This window comes from Halichoerus grypus, chromosome 4 (assembly GCF_964656455.1).
Source record: "Halichoerus grypus chromosome 4, mHalGry1.hap1.1, whole genome shotgun sequence".
NCBI lineage: Eukaryota > Metazoa > Chordata > Mammalia > Carnivora > Phocidae > Halichoerus > Halichoerus grypus.
Window position 1 is genome coordinate 113,509,738 of NC_135715.1, and position 24,848 is coordinate 113,534,585.

Consider the following 24,848-nt stretch of genomic DNA (forward strand, 5'->3'; position numbering starts at 1 on the left):
TAGAATAACAGAAAGTTAGCTTCGAAATGAACAAACCTATGAAAGAAAAAGCTCTTTCTCCAGTATGGTCAGGATGGTAGCAGGTATATTATCACTGCAGGAAGCAAATTTGACTGTCAAGTTGATGAAGAATAATTACAATTGTCAGGCAGAGAAATGATGAGATTGTGGGAAATTGAGCATTCCAAAATTCTCACAAAAGTGTTGACTTGATGTTATAGTCCCAAAATTCATCTTAACGCTATAAGATCCAACTCACTTTCCCAGAAGTCATTGTTGCCAGTTTTCACCGTGCCAATTGTGAAATGTTCCAATGTGATTCTTGTGTTTGTTTGTTTTATTTGTTTGAGAATTCATTATCGCATTGTCAGATTTCTAGGTCATCGCTTGGAGAGGCAATTTTAGTAGTGTTTTAAATCACCCATGTGATAAACCTTTTCTTTGGAAACACTTCTGTCTCAATCATCCAAAATAATTTCATAATCTCTCTTGGATTGAGAGTTTATAGATTTGAGGCCTATACATAATTCTTTCCTTGGCTAAGATAATAAATTTTCCCATGCTAAAAGGAACTTTCCCAAACCATGTTGAAAACAAAATTGTAATGCTCTGTCAATTTCAACAGCTCAAATACTTTTTTAAAAATTTCAAGCTGATCAAATACTTCTACAAGTTACGCACCATGGGTCCCTTTCTTGTTTTGCTAGGTACATGGTTTGTGGTGTTCATAACAACACGGTACTTCCTTTGAAGTCAGTATTCTTGAAGTATCTGGAGGCACTGGGCTGGGAGAAGTTTCCCAAAGACAGACCTGGTATAATTTGTATAACAGCCCACGGCATTACCAGTTCACACTGTAATTTTGCCAGATTTTATAAACTAAGCAGGCTTGGCCCTAGTCATTAGAGAGATGGACAGCCTCCAGGGTAAACCCAATTGCTGTAGAAACTATCATTAAAACTATTATTGAACATCTATCTGGTGCCAAAAATACATCCAACTCATTGTAGTCATTCAGATCTGCAGCAAGACAATGCTTCTGTGCTTCACAAGGGACACATGAATGCCTTGAAAATTTTAACCCAGGGAAATACTGAAATGGAAAAGCACTAGTCCCAGTAGGCACGCAGGCAACATCATCCTGCTCCCTCTGATTCTGGACCACATCCAACTCCAGCATCCTTTATAATCCCTCATGTAGTCAAGAGTCTGAAGGGAGGCCCAGATGTGATTTGATCATGTTTGGCCAATTTTATCTCCAAAACACTTCTCAAATCTATCTCCTCTTTCTTCGTGCAAAATACCACTGCCTTAGTTCAGTCCTTGTTATTCCACTGACCTGGAATAACACAAGAACTTCCAAATGAGTCTCTCTAACTCTTTTTTTTTTTTTTTTTTTTAATTTTTTTTTTTTTAATTTTTTTTTATTGTTATGTTAATCCCCATACATTACATCATTAGTTTTAGATATAGTGTTCCATGATTCATTGTTTGTGCATAACACCCAGTGCTCCATGCAGAACGTGCCCTCCTCAATACCCATCACCAGGCTAACCCATCCTCCCAACCCCCTCCCCTCTAGAACCCCCAGTTTGTTTTTCAGAGTCCATCGTCTCTCATGGTTCTTCTCCCCCTCCGATTTCCCCCCCTTCATTCTTCCCCTCCTGCTACATTCTTCTTCTTCTTTTTTTCTTAACATATATTGCATTATTTGTTTCAGAGGTACAGATCTGAGATTCAACAGTCCTGCACAATTCACAGATTCACAGCGCTTACCAGAACACATACCCTCCCCAGTGTCCATCACCCAGTCACCCCATCCCTCCCACCCCACCCCCCACTCCAGCAACCCTCAGTTTGTTTCCTGAGATTAAGAATTCCTCATATCAGTGAGGTCATATGATACATGTCTTTCTCTGTTTGACTTATTTCGCTCAGCATAATACCCTCCAGTTCCATCCACGTCGTTGCAAATGGCAAGATCTTATTCCTTTTGATGGCTGCATAATATTCCATTGCATATATATACCACATCTTCTTTATCCATTCATCTGTTGATGGACATCTTGGCTCTTTCCACAGTTTGGCTATTGTGGACATTGCTGCTATAAACATCGGGGTGCATGTAGCCTTTCGGGTCCCTACTTTTGTATCTTTGGGGTAAATACCCAGGAGTGCAATTGCTGGATCATATGGTACCTCTATTTTCAACTTTTTGAGGAACCTCCATACTGTTTTCCAGAGTGGCTGCACCAGCTTGCATTCCCACCAACAGTGTAGGAGGGTTCCCCTTTCTCCGCATCCCCGCCAACATCTGTCATTTCCTGACTTGTTAATTTTAGCCATTCTGACTGGTGTGAGGTGGTATCTCATTGAGGTTTTGATTTGGATTTCCCTGATGCTGAGCGATATTGAACACTTTTTCATGTGTCTGTTGGCCATTTGGATGTCTTCTTTGGAGAAATGTCTGTTCATGTCTTCTGCCCATTTCTTGATTGGATTCTTTGTTCTTTTGGTGTTGAGTTTGATGAGTTCTTTATAGATTTTGGATACTAGCCCTTTATCTGATATGTCATTTGCAAATATCTTCTCCCATTCTGTCAGTTGTCTTTTGGTTTTGTTGACTGTTTCCTTTGCTTTGCAAAAGCTTTTTATCTTGATGAAGTCCCAATAGTTCATTTTTGCCCTTGCTTCCCTTGCCTTTGGCGATGTTTCTAGGAAGAAGTTGCTGCGGCTGAGGTTGAAGAGGTTGCTGCCTGTGTTGTCCTTTAGGATTTTGATGGACTCCTGTCTCACATTGAGGTCTTTCAACCATTTGGAGTCTATTTTTGTGTGTGGTGTAAGGAAATGGTCCAGTTTCATTCTTCTGCATGTGGCTGTCCAATTTTCCCAACACCATTTGTTGAAGAGACTGTCTTTTTTCCATTGGACATTCTTTCCTGCTTTGTCGAAGATTAGTTGACCATAGAGTTGAGGGTCCATTTCTGGGCTCTCTATTCTGTTCCATTGATCTATGTGTCTGTTTTTGTGCCAGTACCATACTGTCTTGATGATGACAGCTTTGTAGTAGAGCTGGAAGTCTGGAATTGTGATGCCGCCGGCTTTGCTTTTCTTTTTCAACATTCCTCTGGCTATGCGGGGTCTTTTCTGGTTCCATACAAATTTTAGGATTATTTGTTCCATTTCTTTGAAGAAAGTGGATGGTATTTTGATGGGGATTGCATTGAATGTGTAGATTGCTCTAGGTAGGATTGACATCTTCACAATATTTGTTCTTCCAATCCATGAGCATGGAACGTTTTTCCATTTCTTTGTGTCTTCCTCAATTTCTTTCATGAGTATTTTATAGTTTTCTGAGTACAGATCCTTTGCCTCTTTGGTTAGATTTATTCCTAGGTATCTTATGGTTTTGGGTGCAATTGTAAATGGGATCGACTCCTTAATTTCTCTTTCTTCTGACTTGTTGTTGGTGTATAGGAATGCCACTGACTTCTGTGCATTGATTTTATATCCTGCCACTTGACTGAATTCCTGTATGAGTTCTAGCAGTTTTGGGGTGGAGTCTTTGGGATTTTCCACATAAAGTATCATATCATCTGCAAAGAGTGAGAGTTTGACTTCTTCTTTGCCAATTTGGATGCCTTTGATTTCTTTTTGTTGTCTGATTGCTGTGGCTAGGACTTCCAATACTATGTTGAATAGCAGTGGTGATAGTGGACATCCCTGCCGCGTTCCTGACCTTAGGGGGAAAGCTCTCAGTTTTTCCCCATTGAGAATGATATTCGCTGTAGGTTTTTCATAGATGGCTTTTATGATATTGAGGTATGTACCCTCTATCCCTATACTCTGAAGAGTTTTGATCAAGAAAGGATGCTGTACTTTGTCAAATGCTTTTTCTGCATCTATTGAGAGGATCATGTGATTCTTGTTTTTTCTTTTGTTAATGTATTGTATCACGTTGATTGATTTGCGGATGTTGAACCAACCTTGCAGCCCAGGGATAAATCCGACTTGGTCGTGGTGAATAATCCTTTTAATGTACTGTTGGATCCTATTGGCTAGTATTTTGGTGAGAATTTTTGCATCCATGTTCATCAGGGATATTGGTCTGTAATTCTCCTTTTTAATGGGGTCTTTGTCTGGTTTTGGGATCAAGGTAATGCTGGCCTCATAAAATGAGTTTGGAAGTTTTCCTTCCATTTCTATTTTTTGGAACAGTTTCAGAAGGATAGGTATTAATTCTTCTTGAAATGTTTGGTAGAATTCCCCTGGGAAGCCATCTGGCCCTGGGCTTTTGTGTTTTGGGAGATTTTTGATGACTGCTTCTATTTCCTTAGTGGTTATAGGTCTGTTCAGGTGTTCTGTTTCTTCCTGGTTCAGTTTTGGTAGTTGATACATCTCTAGGAATGCATCCATTACTTCCAGGTTATCTAATTTGTTGGCATAGAGTTGCTCATAATATGTTCTTATAATTGTTTGTATTTCTTTGGTGTTGGTTGTGATTTCTCCTCTTTCATTCATGATTTTGTTGATTTGGGTCATTTCTCTTTTCTTTTTGATAAGTCTGGCCAGGGGCTTATCAATCTTGTTAATTCTTTCAAAGAACCAGCTCCTAGTTTCGTTGATCTGTTCTACTGTTCTTTTGGTTTCTATTTCATTGATTTCTGCTCTGATCTTTATTATTTCTCTTCTCCTGCTGGGTTTAGGCTTTATTTGCTGTTCTTTCTCCAGCTCCTTTAGGTGTAGGGTTAGGTTGTGTACTTGAGACCTTTCTTGTTTCTTGAGAAAGGCTTGTATTGCTATATACTTTCCTCTTAGGACTGCCTTTGCTGTATCCCAAAGATTTTGAATAGTTGTGTTTTCATTTTCATTGGTTTCCATGAATTTTTTTAATTCTTCTTTAATTTCCTGGTTGACCCATTCATTCTTCAGTAGGATGCTCTTTAGCCTCCATGTATTTGAGTTCTTTCTGACTTTCCTCTTGTGATTGAGTTCTAGTTTCAAAGCATTGTGGTCTGAAAATAGGCAGGGGATGATCCCAATCTTCTGGTACCGGTTGAGACCTGATTTATGACCTAGGATGTGATCTATTCTGGAGAATGTTCCATGGGCACTAGAGAAGAATGTGTATTCCGTTGCTTTGGGATGGAATGTTCTGAATATGTCTGTGAAGTCCATTTGGTCCAGTGTGTCATTTAAAGTCTTTATTTCCTTGTTGATCTTTTGCTTAGACGATCTGTCCATTTCAGTGAGGGGGGTGTTAAAGTCCCCCACTATTATTGTATTGTTGTCGATGTGTTTCTTTGCTTTTGTTATTAATTGCCTTATATAATTGGCTGCTCCCATGTTAGGGGCATAGATATTTACAATTGTTAGATCTTCTTGTTGGATAGACCCTTTAAGTATGATATAGTGTCCTTCCTCATCTCTTATTACAGTCTTTGGTTTAAAATCTAATTTGTCTGATATAAGGATTGCCACCCCAGCTTTCTTTTGGTGTCCATTAGCATGGTAAATGGTTTTCCACCCCCTCACTTTCAATCTGGGGGTGTCTTTGGGTGTAAAATGAGTCTCTTGCAGACAGCATATCGATGGGTCTTGTTTTTTAATCCAATCTGATAGCCTGTGTCTTTTGATTGGGGCATTTAGCCCATTTACATTCAGGGTAACTATTGAAAGATAGGAGTTCAGTGCCATTGTATTGCCTGTAAAGTGACTGTTACTGTATATTGTTTGTGTTCCTTTCTGGTCTATGTTGCTTTTAGGCTCTCTCTTTGCTTAGAGGACCCCTTTCAATATTTGTTGTAGGGCTGGTTTCGTGTTTGCAAATTCCTTTAGTGTTTGTTTGTCCTGGAAGCTTTTGATCTCTCCTTCAATTTTCAATGACAGCCTAGCTGGATATAGTATTCTTGGCTGCATATTTTTCTCATTTAGTGCTCTGAATATGTCCTGCCAGTCCTTTCTGGCCTGCCAGGTCTCTGTGGATAAGTCTGTTGCCAATCTAATGTTTCTACCATTGTAGGTTACATATCTCTTCTCCCGAGCTGCTTTCAGGATTTTCTCTTTGTCTCTGAGACTCGTAAGTTTTACTATTAGATGTCGGGGTGTTGACCTATTTTTATTGATTTTGAGAGGGGTTCTCTGTGCTTCCTGGATTTTGATGCCTGTTTCCTTCCCCAAATTAGGGAAGTTCTCTGCTATAATTTGCTCCATTATACCTTCTGCACCTCTCTCTCTTTCTTCTTCTTCTGGGATCCCAATTATTCTAATGTTGTTTCGTCTTATGGTATCGTTTATCTCTCGAATTCTGCCCTCGTGATCCAGTAGTTGTTTATCTCTCTTTTTCTCAGCTTCTTTATTTTCCATCATTTGGTCTTCTATCTCACTGATTCTTTCTTCTGCCTCATTTATCCTAGCAGTTAGCGCCCCCATATTTGATTGCACCTCATTAATAGCCTTTTTGATTTCTACTTGGTTCGATTTTAGTTCTTTTACTTCTCCAGAAAGGGTTTCTCTAATAACTTCCATGTTTTTTTCAAGCCCAGCTAGTATCTTTAAAGTGATGATTCTGAACTCTAGATCTGACATCGTACTAATGTCCGTATTGAGTAGGTCCCTGGCAGTCGGTACTACCTCTTGTTCTTTTTGTTGAGGTGATTTTTTCCGTCTTGTCATTTTGTGCAGAGGAGAATAGATTAATGAGAGAACAAAATGCTAGCAGGGTAACAACGTCCCCAGAAAATATACTCTAAACAAATCAGAAAAGACCTGAAGCAGTGGGAAAAGAAAGGGAAAGAGAGAAAAAAGAAAAGGAAAGAAAAAAAGAAAAAAGATAAAGATAAAGATAAAAACAAACAAAAGCAGAACAAAACAAAACAAAACAAAAACAGAATGTGATCAAATATGATCAGGCTGGATTATAGATCAGTGCCACACACTAGATTTTGGGTGTATTTTGGTCTGTTAAAAGAAAGTCCCTCCCAAAATTTTAAAGGAAGAAAAACTTATATATGTACAAAAATAAGGGTTGATATGATGAAGGGATGGAATATGACTGTAAAGATGGAAATTATAAAAAATTTTAAAAGATTTGATAAGTTGTTTGAAAAAAGAAAGAAGAGGATTAAAAAAAAAAAAGAAAGAAAGAAAGAAAAAAGGGAGAGAATGTGATCAGGCAGGGGAGTAGAAAAAAACCATACACTAGAGATTTAGAGTATATTTTGATCTGTTAGAAGAAACTATCTCAAGATTTTAAGGAGAGAACAACTTATATATATATGCCAAAAATACGGGTAACTACTATGAAGGGATAGAATATGACTTTAAAAATGAAAAATAAAAATGTTTTTTTTTAAAAAAGGGATTGATAAGATGTTGGTTGAAAAAGGGAAAAAGAAAAATTCAAAAAAAAAGAAAAAAGGAAAAAAGAAAAAAAGACAGTTAAAAAAAATAATTAACTTTGAAAGACTAAAGAATCATGGTAAAAAAGCCATGAATTCTATGTGCAGTGTTCCCCTAGCGCTGGAGTTCTGCCGTTCTCATTGATCGGTAAACTTGGTCTTGGCTGGCTGTTCTCGCTGATCTTCTGGGGGAGGGGCCTGTTGCCGTGGTTCCCAAATGTCTTTGCCGGAGGCAAAATTGCCCCGCCCTTGCCGGTCCGGGCTAAGTAATCTGCTCGGGTTTGCTCTCCGGAGCTTTTGTTCCCTGCAAGCTTTCCGTACAGCTTTGGAGGCCGAGAGTGAAAATGGCGGCCTCCCAGTCTCCTACCCGGAGGAGCCAAGAACTCGGGGTCCCGCTCCTCAGCGAGGCCCCAGAGAAAAACAGTCAGTCACTCCCGTCTCCCCGGTCTCCGGCCACACTCCGCGCTCACCCGGCCTGTGACCGCGCCTTTCTATCTGGCACCCGACCCTGGGTGGAGTCTCCAAACCCAGCAGATCCCCACGGTGCGCTCCCGCACCTCTCCTCCCGGGGGAAGAAGGTGAGTCTTCCCGGATCTGCCGCTTGTTGGGTCCCTGCTGGAGGAGCAGTGGCCCGACTGTGCCGCGGATCACGGTTTATAGCAACCCCGAGCTGAGAGCCCGCGCCTGGGCTCCGTCTCTCCAGCCGGCTTCCCTGCTCCGATACCTGGGAGCTCTGCCGCACTCAGGCACCCCCGGTCTTTCTGTGACCCCGAGGGTCCTGAGACCACACTGTCCCGCGAGGGTTCCACCCCCCACTTCGCCACCAGAGTGACGTCCCTCAGCGGAGCAGACTTCTAAAAGTTCCGATTTTGTGCTCCGCGGCTCTATCACTTGCCAGAAGCGGCCGACGGAGGCCCCTCCCCCGCCGTCTATCCTCCCGAATATCGCCTCGGATTCACTTCTCCGCAGGTCCTACCTTCCAAAAAGTGGTCGCTTTTCTGTTCAGAGAGTTGTTGCTCTTCTTTTCTTTGATCTCCTGTTGAGTTTGTAGGTGTTCAGAATGGTTTGATCCCTATCCAGCTGAATTCCTGAGAGGAGACGAAATCCAGGTCTCCTACTCCTCCGCCATCTTGCTCCCTACCATTCGAGTCTCTCTAACTCTTATCTTCCCAACTCCCCCAACCAAAATCTACCCCCCTATATACATCTTCCACATTGCAGCCAGGGTGACCTGCCTAAAACACACACCTGATCCTTTCACTCCCAAGTTCTGAATGGTTCTGAATTCATTCATCAATTTATTCAACAAATCCCCAGTGCTCCAGCACTGGCAAAACAACAGTAAACAAAACACACACATCTCTGCCTTCTTGAAGCTTATATCCCTGTAAGACAGGCAATAGAAATCAACTATACAATGACAGATACATAGATACAGCAGAAAAAAAGAGACAGAGGGTAACGGAGGTGGAGGATAAGCTTTATAGAAGGTAGTCAATGAAGGAGGGCCCTTTCTCAGCAGAGGGGAACGAGGGCAGAGGGTCAGCCATGAGAAGGAAGGAAGGAAGAGCACTCCAGGCAGAGGGATTAGCAAGTGCAAGGCCCTAAGTCAGAGCTACGCCAGCAGGTCCAAGGCACACCAAGGAGGCCTGCATGGTTGGAATGCAATGTGTAAGGAGGTTGAAGGTGAAGTGAGGAGCAAGGCAGGGGCCAATTCAAATAAGCACTTGCCTTTTACACCTTGGTAAGAATGTGGATTTTATTATAAACGTGCAGAAGTCTTTCGAGGCTTGAGTGTTCACTGGGGAATGTCATTATCTCATTTATATTTTGGAGAGACTGTTCTCACTTCTGTGAAGAGGTTAGACCTCAGAAGGGCAGAAATGAAAGGAGACTGATTCCCGCTGTCATTGGAGAGCTACTGCTACGATCCATGCTAGCTTGGACTAGTTGGTTATGGTGGTGGGTCAAGCAGTTTGCTGAAGGATTGAAAATAGGTATGAGAGAGAGCAGGGAATGAAGGACTTGGCATTGCCTGTAAAATAAGGCCTAAGTTTATAGCACAGTATCCAAGTCCTTCCTTACCTGATACCTGCTTCCTTCTTCAGTTTCATCTCCCACCATTCCACACCTGATACATTTCCCTTCAATAGCTGAATTCTGGGAGTTTCCATGCCCATATCCCCAAGCCATTTCACAACCTTGTGATATTTTTTAGGCTTTACTTTTTGCATAGATTTCTTTTCTCACCTATACAATTCTTTCTCAATCTTCCAGACTCAGCTCAGGCATCATCTCCCTGGGAAACCTTTTCTGGATCCCAGGTTAGACTAAGTACCTTGCCTGTGTTCAGCATCCAGGAGTCTTACCTTGGCGTTAATCACATTGCATTGAAACTCTGGTTTTGTCTGTTTTCCCACTAGGCTGTCACCTCCACCAAAGGGCGATCTTGCATTATATGTCTTGGTATCCCCAGTGCCTCATTCAGTGCTTAAGCACAGCAGAGGCTCAATAAATGCTTGTCGATCTGAACCAAATCTCCTAAGAACTCTTCATGCTGGCAGGTCAGCCTGATTATGGTCCAATGAGAATCATATTGTCAAAGAGAAACGGAGAGTGAAGCTTTCCTGGATAAATCACATTGCACAGAAGGGCATGCTGACCACATGAATTCTGTGTTCTTGTGGAGTGTTCAGGGCCTTTGGTCAAAGAAAGTCAGACATCTCTACATGTGATAAAAACTGGGAGCAAGGAGTAAAGGCTTGAGGGGAAAAGGAGAAAGAACACAATTACCTGTCTTTTGCATATGAGGTAACAGGCTGCTAGAAAAATGAAACTACCAGGCACTAGCCACTTGTTATCTCTGCCTGTGTCCTGAACATCAGCCCAAGCTGCTTTTCATGGTGATTATATCTGATAGAGAATATCAAGAGAATCAGTCTGCAAGTTGCAGGTACAGAACAATGTTCAGGGGATCTATAATCATATTACATAAAGTGGGGTTTATATAAAGTTGACAGAATGTGCTGATGTGAGCCATTTACAGTTCAATTGTAACAGAGCAGTCTGGCAAGCAGCTAGCTTTATTTGGGAGATGATGTACTTTGGATTCTGCCATCAAGTCAGATTTAGAATAACAATCTGAAGGGAATGCAATCCCCCTTTTAAAAATCCTGCTTCTCTTCCTTGGATCCAGGAAAGCAAAAGAAGCTAGAAGAGTCTACATAACCCCAGAAGACTTTTCATTACTTTTTTACAGAAACATAACTCATCCGAAGATTTTTTGTTAAGGGAAACATATTCAATATATAAAATTTGATTTAATACAATGAACCACAACTCTTTTTTTTAAAAGAAATGTGTTCCTTGAACTTAAAAAAGTTGTCAGATGAATTAACCAAATCTTTAAAAATTTTTCAGCATAGCTGCTTTATTAGGTACTATAAAACATACAGCCAATGGCAATTCTATAAAGGGACTAAATTATGGAAGAGACACATGTAATATATATATATATATATATATACACATATATCTATATATATCGATATATATATATATATAAATATATATATGTGAAAAGACTGAGAACTCCTTAAACACAGGACTGCACTGTCACCTGATTTTATTTTCATACACATTCTCAAAACTTTGTTTCAAATATTTTTCTCATTTTGTTTCATTGTCTTTCTGTTTTTCATGGTGCCTTTTGCTATACTGAATTTTTTTATATACTTAAATACTTCAATAGCTTCCTTTAGTGCATATGAGGGGGAGTGTGTATGTGTGTGTGTGGGTGTGTGTGTGTATGTGTCTATGTGATGGTTAAAGACTTTTCTCACCATGGGGCGCCTGGGTGGCTCAGATGGTTAAGCATCTGCCTTCGTCTCGGGTCATGATCCCAGGGTCCTGGGATTGAGCCCCACGTCCAGCTCCTGGCTCAGCGGGGAGGCTGCTTCTTTCTCTGCCTCTCCCCCTGCTCGTGCTCTCTCTCTCTCTCTCTGTATCCCTGTGTCTCGAGTGAATAAATAAAATCTTTAAAAAAAAAAAAAAAAAGACTTTTCTCACCACAAGAATATAATAACAGTAGCAACCCTTGTTTTTATCTTGTTTTGTTCTGTTTTTCTAATTTTATGGTTCAGTTTTTGAACTAAATCTTTGATCCATTTGGATTCTCTATTAACACAGTGATTGAAGTCAGTAGTGAGCTTTTTTTTTTCCTGAATGACTAGTCACCTTTACATGATTTATTAAATAATCTATCCTTTTGGTACTGCCACCTTTATCATATTTTATTCCCCTATAACTTGAGTCTTCTTCTAGACTCACTGCTTATCTCCTCTTTCTAGGTATTGCTGTGTTGGCAGGACCACACTGCCTTCCTTGTTAATGCCTTGACCCCAGAGACAATTACCCATAACACTTTTCTTTTTCAGGATTTTGTTGGCTATTACATTCATTGACTATTATATTTTTCAGAATATTGTTGGCTATATTTATGATCTGATATAATCTTTAGAATCATTGAGTCAAGTTCCCTCCAAAAAACCCATTTGGAGTTTTGATTAGGATTACCATTCATGCATTGATTGACTTTGAGATCATTGATATCATCACATTAGTGAGAGTGTTTCTAGCCAAGAGAAGGTGTCTTTAAATTTTTTGTCATCTTTTATGCTCTTCAGCACATTTTATCACTTTCTTCATAGGTCATGCATATTTCATGTTAAGTTTATCCCTAGGTATTTTGGATGTTTGCAATTTAGAAATTATAATTTGTCCCAATCCTACACATCAAGATTCAAAAAAGATTTTAGCCTCCAACTTTCAGTCAGCACATCCTGTTAATGTGCCACCTAATTTTAATTTCTAGCTCATCCTGAAATAAATGTGTCCTCACTGAGGTTCTTTAGTCATAGCCTTTGGAACTTTGTCATTTGTAGCGTCTGATATCTTTCAAACATTCTCAATATTTTGATAGATTCTCAGATCAGGAATCCAGTCTTGCTGAAGTAAAATTAAAAAAACAAAAACAAAAACAAAAACCCATTACTTCTTCCAGTCTCACTTGTAGCCCCAGTGCAAGCATCAGACCTAGCTTGTGTCAAGCAAATATACCTATTATAAGACGCTGGAAGTAAAATGTGGACGGTAGCAACGTGAACCAACGGCCATATGTGGGGAGATTAGCCTTCAGGCAAACATGGGAGGGGAAGCAGTTGACCCTTCAGGAGGTGCTGGTACGTGGCACCCAGAACGATCACTGAAGGCAGGCGGCAGTGGTGTCTTGGTAGTAATAATCCCGTAGCAACCAAGCAGACCTCCAAGCTGCATTGTTGGAGAATGTGCTGCATTCAAACCTGATCCGCTGGCCCTTGCAAACATTCTTTGAGCTACCTGAAATACTTTAATAAATCTTCCTCTTTAAACTAGCCAGAGTGGATTCTGTGGCATGCAACTAGAAACTCTGAACAATTTATAGGGGAAGGTGGGAATGCATGTAAATGACACTGAGGAAAAAGAATAGAAGCAAACGCAGAGAGATGTTGCCTATGTTTATCTTCCTATACCCTAGGCATTTGTCTGATTTTCCCTTTACATACCTCTGGCTAGTAAACGCAGGTTCTGTTTGAATTCCTCAAGTGCTGCTAAAGTTGGCTCCCTGGTGTGAAAAGCAAACATACTTTCATAGCACAGGACTTTGATCCCTCAGTTGTGTAATTAACCATGTGTTATGGAGAAAATGTGTGAATTTGCTAATTTGGTGTTTTTTAATCCTTATTAATACTAGCCATCATTATGTCTAGAGGAGATTTAAGTATACATATGCTTGAACACACAAATTAAGAATTCACATACAACTATTAATCCACAATAAAACAATATATATATATAGCTAAATTACATACATATTAGCAATACATGTAATATTATATTAATATTATACAAATAGCAAAATTACATATTGGTCTCAGCTACAGCATTCACCACCAATAACTCTACGTATTTTACTGGGTTTCCAAGGCCACATTATAAACTAAAAGAGACTAAGATTTCAGAATCAAATGGGGTTGGGATTTATTGCCTTTGTTATTGGCTTTTCATACTGGAACACCAACTGAAGGTAGAAAAGCTTTCTTCAAGATTGCTAGGTATAAAATATGGACACATGAGGCTGAATATATATTCCATTCTCCTTTTTTTCTAATTCCATTTTCTTTCCCCACCTTATACACATGATGACCACTTCTCTCAGGTCTCCTTTCTACTTCCTCAACTAGATAGTGAAATATCTGTTCTGCCCTTCTTTAGTCCAAGTTCAAAGATATCTAAAGTTTCTTTTCTATTTGTCTTCACCAAGACTAAGATAATCCCACTTGTACCTGGAAGTGCACCTCATATCCTGTTCAAGGCATCTGTTAATATTGGAAGAACAACTATTAACAGAAGATTAATTCCCAGAATGCTCACATACATCTCAAGTGCCATTTTATTTCTCTACTTTCAGAACCTCTAGCCTATAACCTCTATAAGGAAAAAAACATTGTGTCTCTAGAGGTTAACAGAGCCCTTGGTATCTATAGGGTGCACAAGCACTATACATTAAATGATGTTTTCATAGTGGATTATCACTGATCAATTTATCCACTGTATGTAAAAATGCATTATAACTAAATTTCAAATTTCCGAAGTGTTCGAGGTGGTCCAAATAGCAAAATGTTCTGAATAACTAGATATTTTTCCTTCTGAAATCTATTTTTATTATTTACTTTAGAACAAAGAAGATGAGAAAAAAATTCATGTTCATTCCACAGTTGCCTTAACTGAATACTTTTTTTTGAAAACTTTATGGCTCTGCTTATATAAGCAATTATATGCACTAGGAAAAGCTTCTTCAAATGAAGTAATCAACAGGGACCATCTAACAAAGAGTTGAACTAAAACATTTAGCCAGTGAGAGTCAGTGGGATTATCTTAACTATTTTATGTATTGGAATAAGTATTTCTAGATTCCATATTACAATATAATTATGTGGGAAAATCTCTATCAAACTGAAAAGTCTGACTTTTTCCTGACCTAATAGGCCATGCTGTCTAGACAGGCTTTTCCTGTGAGGACATGACTAAAAAAGAGTTTTTAAATACTAGTTTCTTTGGCTCTAGCTTTATCCAATTGCCCTCAGAAAGATAAGCCATAGCTCAGGTAGCTGCTACAAATTTTCTCTTTTGTGCAGTGATTAAATTTTCTCCTACTGACCTTCCTTTTTCAATAATAATTGCAATAAAAATTTGTAACAATTGGGAAATCAAGAAGGATTTTGCCCAAGTAACTTGAGGATGTGAGAAACACTGGAAACTTCAAGGGTAGTAGCCTTTACAAGTATTTTCTTGAAGTCATTCATTGCTTTATATTAATCATGTTGCTTGGAATTATTGGCTTGCATATAAATACAATTAAGAAACATTTTCATGTAAAAAACAGATGGTACTTGTTTTCTAATAAAGCAAAAACGATGACAGAATGAAAAAGGAAAAGAAAGGAAACTCTCCCAAACCTACAAAATTGTAATTGTTTCTTCCTCTTAAAGAATATTAAAGAGTCTTTTTTTTTTTTAACCCCTTCATTGCACTGGGAATTTATCTCCTTGGCTCCAACCACATTTAACAGGAATCTTCCAGTTTAATGCCTGTACATCACATTGGAAAAAAGGGCAAAACTGTGAATAAATAAGCATTGTTAAATGATGAGTTTGCTCTTACAGGTCTTTCAAAGCCACTCTGAAGAAAATCAAGTCCATAATAGTTGGAAAGAAAAAATAAGTGACATTTACTAATAGTAAGTGGTCACTCACATAGCAGAGGCTTCTTTTTATGCATAAAGTCTCCACATTGTTGACTTCAGTTTGGGTGACCCATTTCTTTGCTGTTTCAAATTCGTGTCAACTCTAGTGATCTCTTTTCTTTACGTACCACACTGCAGATTAAGGTCACTGATTTTGCATAGAGCAACATGAAGCAAACAAGAAAAAAAGAAAAAAAAAAGGAAAAAGAACCCAATTTCAATCTGTTACTGAGAAGGAAAAGATCAGTCTGTTAATAATTACCTATTAAATAGACATGATGTGTGAAGTACTGGGATAGATTCTGCATGAGGAAACAGGAAGCTGAAGATAAGAACCATACCTCTTGAGGAACTCAAAATCTAACAGGGACAGACCAAACCTCATGGAGACTGAACAAATACAAAAACAGTGACGTGCAAAAATATAGGGAAAATATGGATGGCCAGCCTGAGTATCCATGCAGGACCAAAATCAAAGATGAGCATGATTTATCATCCTAACTTCTAGGTGGCACAGCTCACCCCGCTTCTCACTTCTGTGAGTCTTCATGCTTTCCTGTACTTATAGAATACATCATGGGACAAGAAAGCAGCGTCAAACAGATGCAACCCACATGGATCAATCTTTCATCACACAGTTGTCTGAACTATTCAAATGTCACTACAGATGTGTGAATTCAAAGGGTTTAAAGGAACTTTTTAATCCCCAAACTATACTCTGGAAATTAATTCAAATCTTCATTGGAATGTGAGTGCCTCCCACCCCTCCCCCCGCCGGTTTAATAAAAACAAAATTCATTAATATGTTTCATTGGATTCCTTAAGAAAAAAGAATTTTAAAAAGAAACCACTCTCCATTTGTGAATCTGAGCCAACCAAGCAGAAGACAAGGTGAAAAACAGAAGGATGGCTCTGGGTCCCCCAGGCAGCATCATGGTGTTACTTCTCCTGTTTCTCCTGATAGGGGGCTGTCCAAACAGGGCAATTTTTTAAAAAACAGTAGAAGATGAACACAGAAGAGCAACCTGGGAAAATCACCAAGCATGCCAAACAGCTAGTGCTCTTAGCTTTTCCTTCCTTCTTTTTCTACATTTGTTGGCAGTGAGAGTCACCAAAACACAGAATCACATGCATTAAAATTTTTCAAGATAAAGTTCCTATCTCAAAAATAGTAAATTCCTAGTGGGAGCAGGATAAGAGGTATGTTGATTCTTTTGCAGATAGATGGTTACTACTGTGGATGCCAGTGTTTTGTTGATTTTGTTTTTTTAAGTGCTTAAAAAAAAATGCCATCCATCTGTCCTTAATTTGGAAATGACTCAATAGTTTAGAAGCTTTTGTTTAAAGCTCACAGAATTGCTATACATTGACTTATCTGCCTAAATGTGAAACTCAGGCCTTCAATTAGATACCCGAGTGAAAAAATTATGAGAGTAACAGAATTATGTTCCTTAATAACCATTTATTGTCATCCAGTGTATTTAAACTTAATATCTTATGTCTTCCTTGACATCTAGTTAAAATGTTAGTCTCATCTAACTGAAATTGATGAAATCTAAAATGTATAATTAATGACCTCCTTTGCAGAAGAGTAGAAAATTAACTTTATTTCTTTTAGAAAAGGTGTTATTCTCATGAATAACCAAATTTCTCTAAGTTGTTGGAAGTAGTTTAGCTTAATAGTCTTATAAAAAAAGATCACAGAATTTTTATTCTTCCTTTTGCAAAAGAAATAAAAGCCACATGCACTGTAACACTAATGCTCAAAATTAGAAACTTTTGCTGGCTACTTCCATTCTCAGCCTCCACACTCATCACTTGTCATGCCCCTTTTTTACCCTTTTGTATTATTTCTGTGCTTATCTGTCTCCCCCACAAAACAGGAAACTCTTTGGAAAGCAGGAAATCAATTTTGTTCATTATAAACTTCAGCACTTCCATTGCCCAGCCCAATGATGTACATATACATAGTAGGTGCTCAATAAATGTTTCCCCACAACTATTTTAAAATTTAATAATTGTGCAAGAGACTGCATTTGTTTCCATATATGCAAAGATAAAGGATCATGGCCATCACAGACCTGATGACATCAAGATTCCCAAGTGGGCATATGATATATGAGTAATCCCTTGCCCACTCCCCCCTTGCCCCCAACCTGGACTGAGAGGGGCTGTGTGATTGAATGATGTAAAATTCCTCCTTGCCCCTAAGTCTGCTCTTGATACCAAATACGGGCCACGTGCTCCAAGGCTGAGAGCCCCTGTGGGGAGAGCTGAGCTGTGAGCAGTGTCTTATTCTAAGGACATTTAAAGTCCCAAAGAAAGCCCCCAGGCCTCTAATCTGTGAGGGAGTCCACTGTTGCCCTGGACAGGAAAAGTCAGGGTTTGTTAGACAACGTGCATGTGCTTTAAGAAGATCGTCCCATAGCCCAGGTCAAACTGGAGCAGGGCAGATTTCTCAGCTGCTGAGAGTTGGTCTAGGGCAATGCTGGTGGTGAATGTCATTAAGTCTGTAGAGGGGTTGTCTAAATTTTCTCGGGGTCCACCGTGTTTCAGCAGACCCAGTGCTCCAGGACACATGGATTACGGTGTTTGATTTCTCATTGTCCATCTCTATTCCACCCTAGTTGAAACTAGCCATTCTCAACAAGGAATGAAAGGCTGGGACAGACACCCTTTGGGTTCAACCTCCCCAGCTCCAAGAGTAGTAGCATCTAGGAGAATAATAGTCAGGGCTAGCTTGAGGCTGTGGCCAGAGGGGACTCAGAGGCCCTAATTCCAGACCAGAGAGCCCAAAGCATCTAGCCCAGGGATCAAGCATAGAACCAGAAACAGTTCCAAGCACAAGATTTGCAATAGAAGGCAGAGGGCCAGAGGGGTCAGAGAGAGCCCTGCGAAGCCAGGGAAGGAAGTCCGTGCTGCCGTGCCACACACAAACCCACCAGCAGGCGAGGAGCTGTTAATGGCCCTGGCAGTTTGGACTTCCTGTTTTCTTAGTTCCCAAGGATTTCAGAATCAGAGTGGGGGCATACAGAATCCAGGCGCATGCCCTTCTAGGAACAGTTTTTTGCTTGGAGTTTTTGTTTGCTTCCAAACATCTGAATCAGAGAAGCGCGCATTAGCTCTGGGAAGAAGGAAGAGCATTGATGAGGGAGGTGGCAAAGATGATGGTGTAGGGAACATTGGTGAAGGCAAGCAGAAAAAGCCCCAGGAGGTAAACAAAAAGGGAGACCTCTCAGCGGCTCCAGGAGCAACACCTCTGACTGAGACCACGAAGGGGAAACCAGAATAACTCGAATGGTTGTACTAACACATTACCTTCAGCAAGTAAGAGCAGGTATTTGAGCAGGTGAGAGGCTGCTGAAAGACCAAAGGAGCCACAGTAACACAGAAAGCAGAGTTTGCTAAAGGAAAAATGGTGCAAAAACTGACCCTGTGAACGATATGACTGTCACCATTGGATTAGATGGCTCAAACTAACTTTCAAGGAGTTATCCATGTAAGACTGGGACTCACCTGAATGCTTTGTGCATAAACAGAAGGGAACAAGGGACTTTCATATGTCATCTGCATCAACATTCCTCAGATATTCATTGCATGACCACTAGAACAGGACATTGTTCTAGACATTGGAGATATACAGTAGTGAGCAAAAAAAGATAAAATCTCTGCTGTCATGGAGCTTTCTTTTTATATGGAGAAATAGATCAGTAAGTAAAATATATAATACATAAGAATGGTGATAAATGCAATGGAACAAATTTATCAGGGAAGGGTAGAGGAGAGGTTGCAATTATAAATAAGGTTTCCAGGGAAGGTCTCACTGAGAAGGTGATGTTTGCAAATAACATTTTTTTAACATGAAAATTTATGTTATCTCTAAATGAACATTAAGGACAATCTAGAAAGATAAAAGAAGAGGAAGAGATGTCACATAGAGGTAAGATGCTTCTTGAGAAGCATATGAGGAAATGGGGGAGGAGATATGTTGCCCAGCAACCAGCAGCAGGTCAAGAACTAAAGTATTTATAAGGAACCCAAGGAGTTCCCTGGGGTTGCTACCTCCTCCTTCAGGAAAATGGTGGTATCTGTCCTGTGGCTGCAATCTCAGCCTGTTCTTACTACCACGTCCTCCCCAGGAGCTGCTCCTTCCGTGATGGCTTCTCTGTGGGATGCCCTTCAGTGCTAGACCTCCATCTGCAACGCAGAGTATTCCTGGGAGAAGAAGAGATAAAATGGATCTCCCTTCCTTTTGCCACACTGGCTTTTCTGTATCCACAAGAATAACTAATCAGGCTCCATAGACTCCAGCAAATTTCCCTAAGAATTAGTGGAATTTCAGAAGGGAATAAAAACAGAGGCAGAACCAATATTAAATTCCAGCAAACTGAGGCGCCTGGGTGGTTCAGTTGGTTAAGCATCTGCCTTCAGCTCAGGTCATGATCCCAGGGTCCTGGGAGAGAGCCCCTGCTCAGTGGGAAGCCTACTTCTCCCTCTCCCTCTATCTGCTGGTTTGTGCTCTCTCTATCCCAAATAAATAAATAAAATCTTTTAAAAAGTAAATAAATTAATTACATTAAGTTAAATTCCAGCAAACTTAAGACTTCCTCCTTGAGTGTCCAGTGCACCTCGCAAACAACATCTCAAGAATTAAACCTTCACAAAGAAAGGTCCCCTTAGAACTCTTTCTTCTGGGCGCCTGGGTGGCTCAGTTGGTTAAGCGACTGCCTTCGGCTCAGGTCATGATCCTGGAGTCCCGGGATGGAGTCCCGCATCGGGCTCCCTGCTCGGCGGGGAGTCTGCTTCTCCCTCTGACCCTCCCCCCTCTCATGTGCTCTCTCTCTCCTCTCATCCTCTCTCTCAAATAAATAAATAAAATCTTTAAAAAAAAAAAAAAAAAGAACTCTTTCTTCAGCTCCTACCTTGGTTCTTACGCATGCATATGCGTGGGTGCGCCCATGTGTGCATACACACTCACACACACACACACACACACACTCACAGATTCACACACCTTCCTTCCACCACCAACTCCAAACAGATGTCTGTTGGTGCTAGAGAAAAAGGCAAAACAATAGAAACCAACCCTCTCTAGTTTTTTATTGACTCCCAGATATTACCTGGCTGGGGATAGAGGGGTTAATTCCTCACTAATGGCTCTTCTGAACCCTTTTTTATTTCTTTATTTTTAAATATTAACAGATAGAACCATCTCCTTATTTATACTGTCTCCAACCCATAACGAGTCATTTAGTTTTTTAAAACTCTGGAGGTTCATTCCTTCCCCAAACTGAATATGTATATTTGAGAAAAAACTCCAAGCACAAAAGCATCATAGAAATCCAGACACATGAAGAAAATAATTTGAAATAAGAAAATTAACCAAATTTTCCTTAGTTAGAAAATACAGTTTGAAACTTAACTCTGAAATTCCTTCTTTGAATGGACACCCAATGAATAAAGAAATTAAAGTTACCCATATATCAGGAGTTGAATAGCTCTTGAATACTCAGAAGAGTGAATGCAGAATGATTTGGTATTTTTGACCCAATAATCTATTACAGAGAAAAAAAGGCCAGTTTAAACAGAACTCTCACTGGACCATGCCTCAGCATGGGAAAACTGATCAGTGTGGCCACTCACATTTGTCAAGAATCATTTTAATGTTTAGTAGAGGAAAATTTGAAAATTATTCTGACATTTAATGAGAGGAATACCATGTCTGAGAGCTTAGGGCACTCATATATTCAGCTCTGTCTGATTTGATGAGCACTGTCCCTTTTTCTTTCTACAGATTGTTTTCTCATAAGTTTTTCTTGATAAGGTTGCATTTTCATCTAACTAATATTCTCTTTATGCAAATTAATGTTATTTACATATATAAAACTGGTTAAAAAATCAAAATGACATCCAATTGATATTTACAGGCAATTTCATCTGCTTATTTTTCAGTTTCACAGAATTTAAATTTAGCATTTTCTGACTTGGATTCCATTAGATTGGTACACTTAAGAGTTAAGCTGATTTTCTTTCATTAAAGTTTAGTTTCTGTGGTTTAATCAGTGAACATGTAATTGCTTAAAGTATTCATTTTATAAGATTTTCCAATAAATTATCAAGGATGTTTAAATCTAAAAACTGGTGCTATTTCTGTACTTGCGGTCATAGATACACAGCACAATTTTTGCAGCTAGTCAGCTTGCTCTACTTTAATCTAATAAACCAGCTGGGGGAAAAATGGTTCTCTTTTCTCTCTGCTGAAATTTTTTTCTTTCTTTTTATTTGTGTATGAATATGCCCCTTTCATACCTTATCATTGTGTCTCAAAGGCCATGAGCTTTTATTTTGAATCATTCCTTGACTCATCAGGTAATAGTTAATATTGACTGAAAACTTACTATGTGCTAGGCACATAGTAATGGATTAATTCACTTAATCTTTATAATAACCCTAAGAGATACTTACTATTACTATCCTTATAAAGATAAGGAAAGTAATGCACAAAGAGGTCAACCTTGGGAAATAATATCCACTTCCAGGTTCACCATATTCTCATGAAGTGAAGAGTATATACATAAAGCATGTATCTACCAAGGTCTGCTATGTTCTTATTAAATGCAATGTGATGTGTGAAGCATGCAGCATAGTGTCCAGCATATTCTTTGTACTGTGTTCCAGTTATTTCATAAACCAAATGACTTTGAGCGAAGTGCCTAACAGCTGGTGAGCAGCTTGGCAGAATTCTTACTCCCAGGCAGTTCTTGTATAGAGCCCTAGTTCTTAATCAATATAATACACTGCTAGGTAAATCATATAGCATTGATAATTTCAACAAACAACCACATAGTCCACCTTATTACACGAGTATAACACACCAGAGATACCTCTCTTACAACATTGATTTGAGAATATCATACATAGTCAAATCTAGATGATAATATATATGTACTGAATGTGGAAAGAAGATATGAAATGGAATAAGTGCACACAGCAAAGGGTGTAGCTCTGTAGTGGGCACTCTCATAAAAGCTGGGAACCTCAACTCAAGACTGGGTAGAACCAGGGCATGAGTCAGCTACCCCTGGAAAAAAGGGAAAGTACAGAATCTAAGTCCCAAAAAGAGAGAGGGATGATGAAGCATCTTGTCCATGACCTTCATCTTGGTGATGCTTGTGAGTCAAGAAAGAAAGTAGTTGTAATTTATACAACTTTTTAAGGTATAATCATTCTTCTTAACTGCTACCAGTCTGCTCTTTCTGAAAAACAAATCTGATGTTCCTCTGCCAAAATCTTTCAATGGTTTCTCACCACCCACAAGGTTCACCATGATCTGGCCTTGTCTCTTGCAGTTCTCCTTCCTTCCACTAACCTCGCACAGACCATTTGATGTGGTGAAGAAAACTTGGGTTTTGAAGCCAGAAAGATGCAGATTTAAATTTCTTACTCCACTACTGCAAACTAGTGATCTAGAGGAATTTGCTTAACCTTTCTGAGTCTTATACTCCTTCCATGTACCTGAAGGATAATAATACATACATTTGGGGAAATACTATATATGTTAAATGCAATACTTATAAATTATAGAGCATAATGTCCAGCATACCATAGGCATTGCAGGCACTCAGTTAGCTTTAATCCCATTGTCTTTTATTTGCATATTTTTTCTATAGTAGAATTTGAAATACTTTCAAGTTCCTTAACTTCTTTAGGCCCCATATTCCTCCTCTTCAAAATGGGCCTAGGGATAAGTACCTAATAGAGTTTTTATGAGGAATAATAAGGAATGCAAGGCATGCAGTAGTCACTCAATAAATGTTATATTTTTCACTGCTGCTGCTGTTAGTTCATGGACTCCTTGAGGACAGCAATTCTGTCTTTTTTTTTTTTTTTTTAAGTTTTTATTTATTTATTTATTTATTTATTTATTTTTAGTAATCTCTACACCCAACATAAGACTCGAAGTCATGACCCCAAGGTCAGGAGTCGCATGCTCTTCTGACTGAGCCTGCCAGGCACCCCTTCTTCTTCCTTTTTTATCCCCAACATCTTACATAGCATCTGCTTATGCAGTAGGTACGCGACAAAACTTCAAAATGTGAACAAAGGAGTTTTATCGGCTGTGCTCTTGAGGCAGGATTTCTTGGGACCCAACAACAACACTGGACTTAACAGCAATTCCAAATCTTACATTCTTAGTCCTACTAGTTCAAAACCCAACTTTATTTGCTAAAGTAAATAACTATATTTGCTATAACAGGAAAGCCCCAAACCTCGGTAGTTCAACACAAAGAGTTTATTTCTTACTCATGGTACAATCTAAAGTATTTTGGATTCTCAATAGTTTGTGATAGGAATAAAATTACCAAAAATGAATAAGTTCCTGTAGAGCAGGATCAGTGTTGTATATTTATTTAGATGTGTGACTTCCTTAATTACCGCTACCTCTTTGCTTTCCATAAGAATTGAAAAATTATTTATCATTTAGTAATTGAACTGCACAAGTTAGGCCTTTATCCAAATGTTTTAGAGGGAAAAACTCTTATTAAAGAAAAATTGAGCATAAAAGCCTATATTTGGTAGTATCATTTAAATTAGTTAACCTTGTAAACAAATTGCTTAAATCATATCCACACTGAAAAAAATATTTTTGTATTAATTTCTAGGATTTCTACATTTAAAAAAATTCTCAGCTAGTTTAGTATGTGTATGGCTTTTTATGCACAGAAGTCTGAATCTTCCTGAATTCAATGTAGAGAACATATCAGAATATAATAAATATTGAATGCTTTCTATTTGTAGGCACTGAGCTAAGTGCTTTGCATGTATTGACTCATTTACTCCCTTCAACAAACCCCATGAAAGAAGTGTCATTACTCTTCCCTTTTACAGATGAAAGAACTGAGACACAGAGAGGTTGCAAAACCTGCCCAAGGACTTAGAGCTGGGGAGTGAGAGAGCCAGAATATGAATTCAGGAAATCTAACTTAGAGCCTATGCTCATAAGTGCTTCCTCTCCTGTCTGTAGTAGAGCATAGACTGAAGAAAAAGAACATATTTTTGATTTCCAGCTAATGTCTAACGCCACACAGGCAAACTGTCATTATAAACAATATAGGCACAATTGTCTTTTTTTTTCTTTAACTTTAAAAAAGCTAAAGCTTTAATATAGCCTAAACTGACAGCACTTGAGTTATGAATTAGCTTGGAGCTGCTTTCTTTGATGCCAAAAAGGCATTTGATTTGATGTGGCAAAATAATACAATCCAGTTTTAAGGGTAACATTTGAGCTGAACTCAAGATTTGCTTTTTAAAAAACAATCTGTAATCTTCAGTTACCAATGGCTGATTTCCAGGTTCTATTTTGAAAGTGATAATTAGGCCTAGAAATTTTTTGCTAAGTTTGTTATGTAAATCACACCTTTGGGGGAAAAATTGGACAAAATAACACAATAGCAATAGAAAACCATTTTACCCTGAATGATTTTTTTTTTTTTTTTTTTTTTTTTTTTTTGTCTATTCAGTCAGATGAGATACGCGCCAGGCTTTTGCCATACTCAATGATTCCATTTAAAAATTCAGTGCCAAACTGAAAAAAGAATGGTTCT

General features: G+C 39.0%; 1 long non-coding RNA gene across 1 annotated transcript in view; it reads right to left on the bottom strand.

The window, feature by feature from the left end:
• LOC118546571 (uncharacterized) overlaps positions 1-24,848 on the bottom strand; it is a 112,416-nt gene that overhangs the window by 70,069 nt on the left and 17,499 nt on the right. The window lies entirely within an intron of this gene.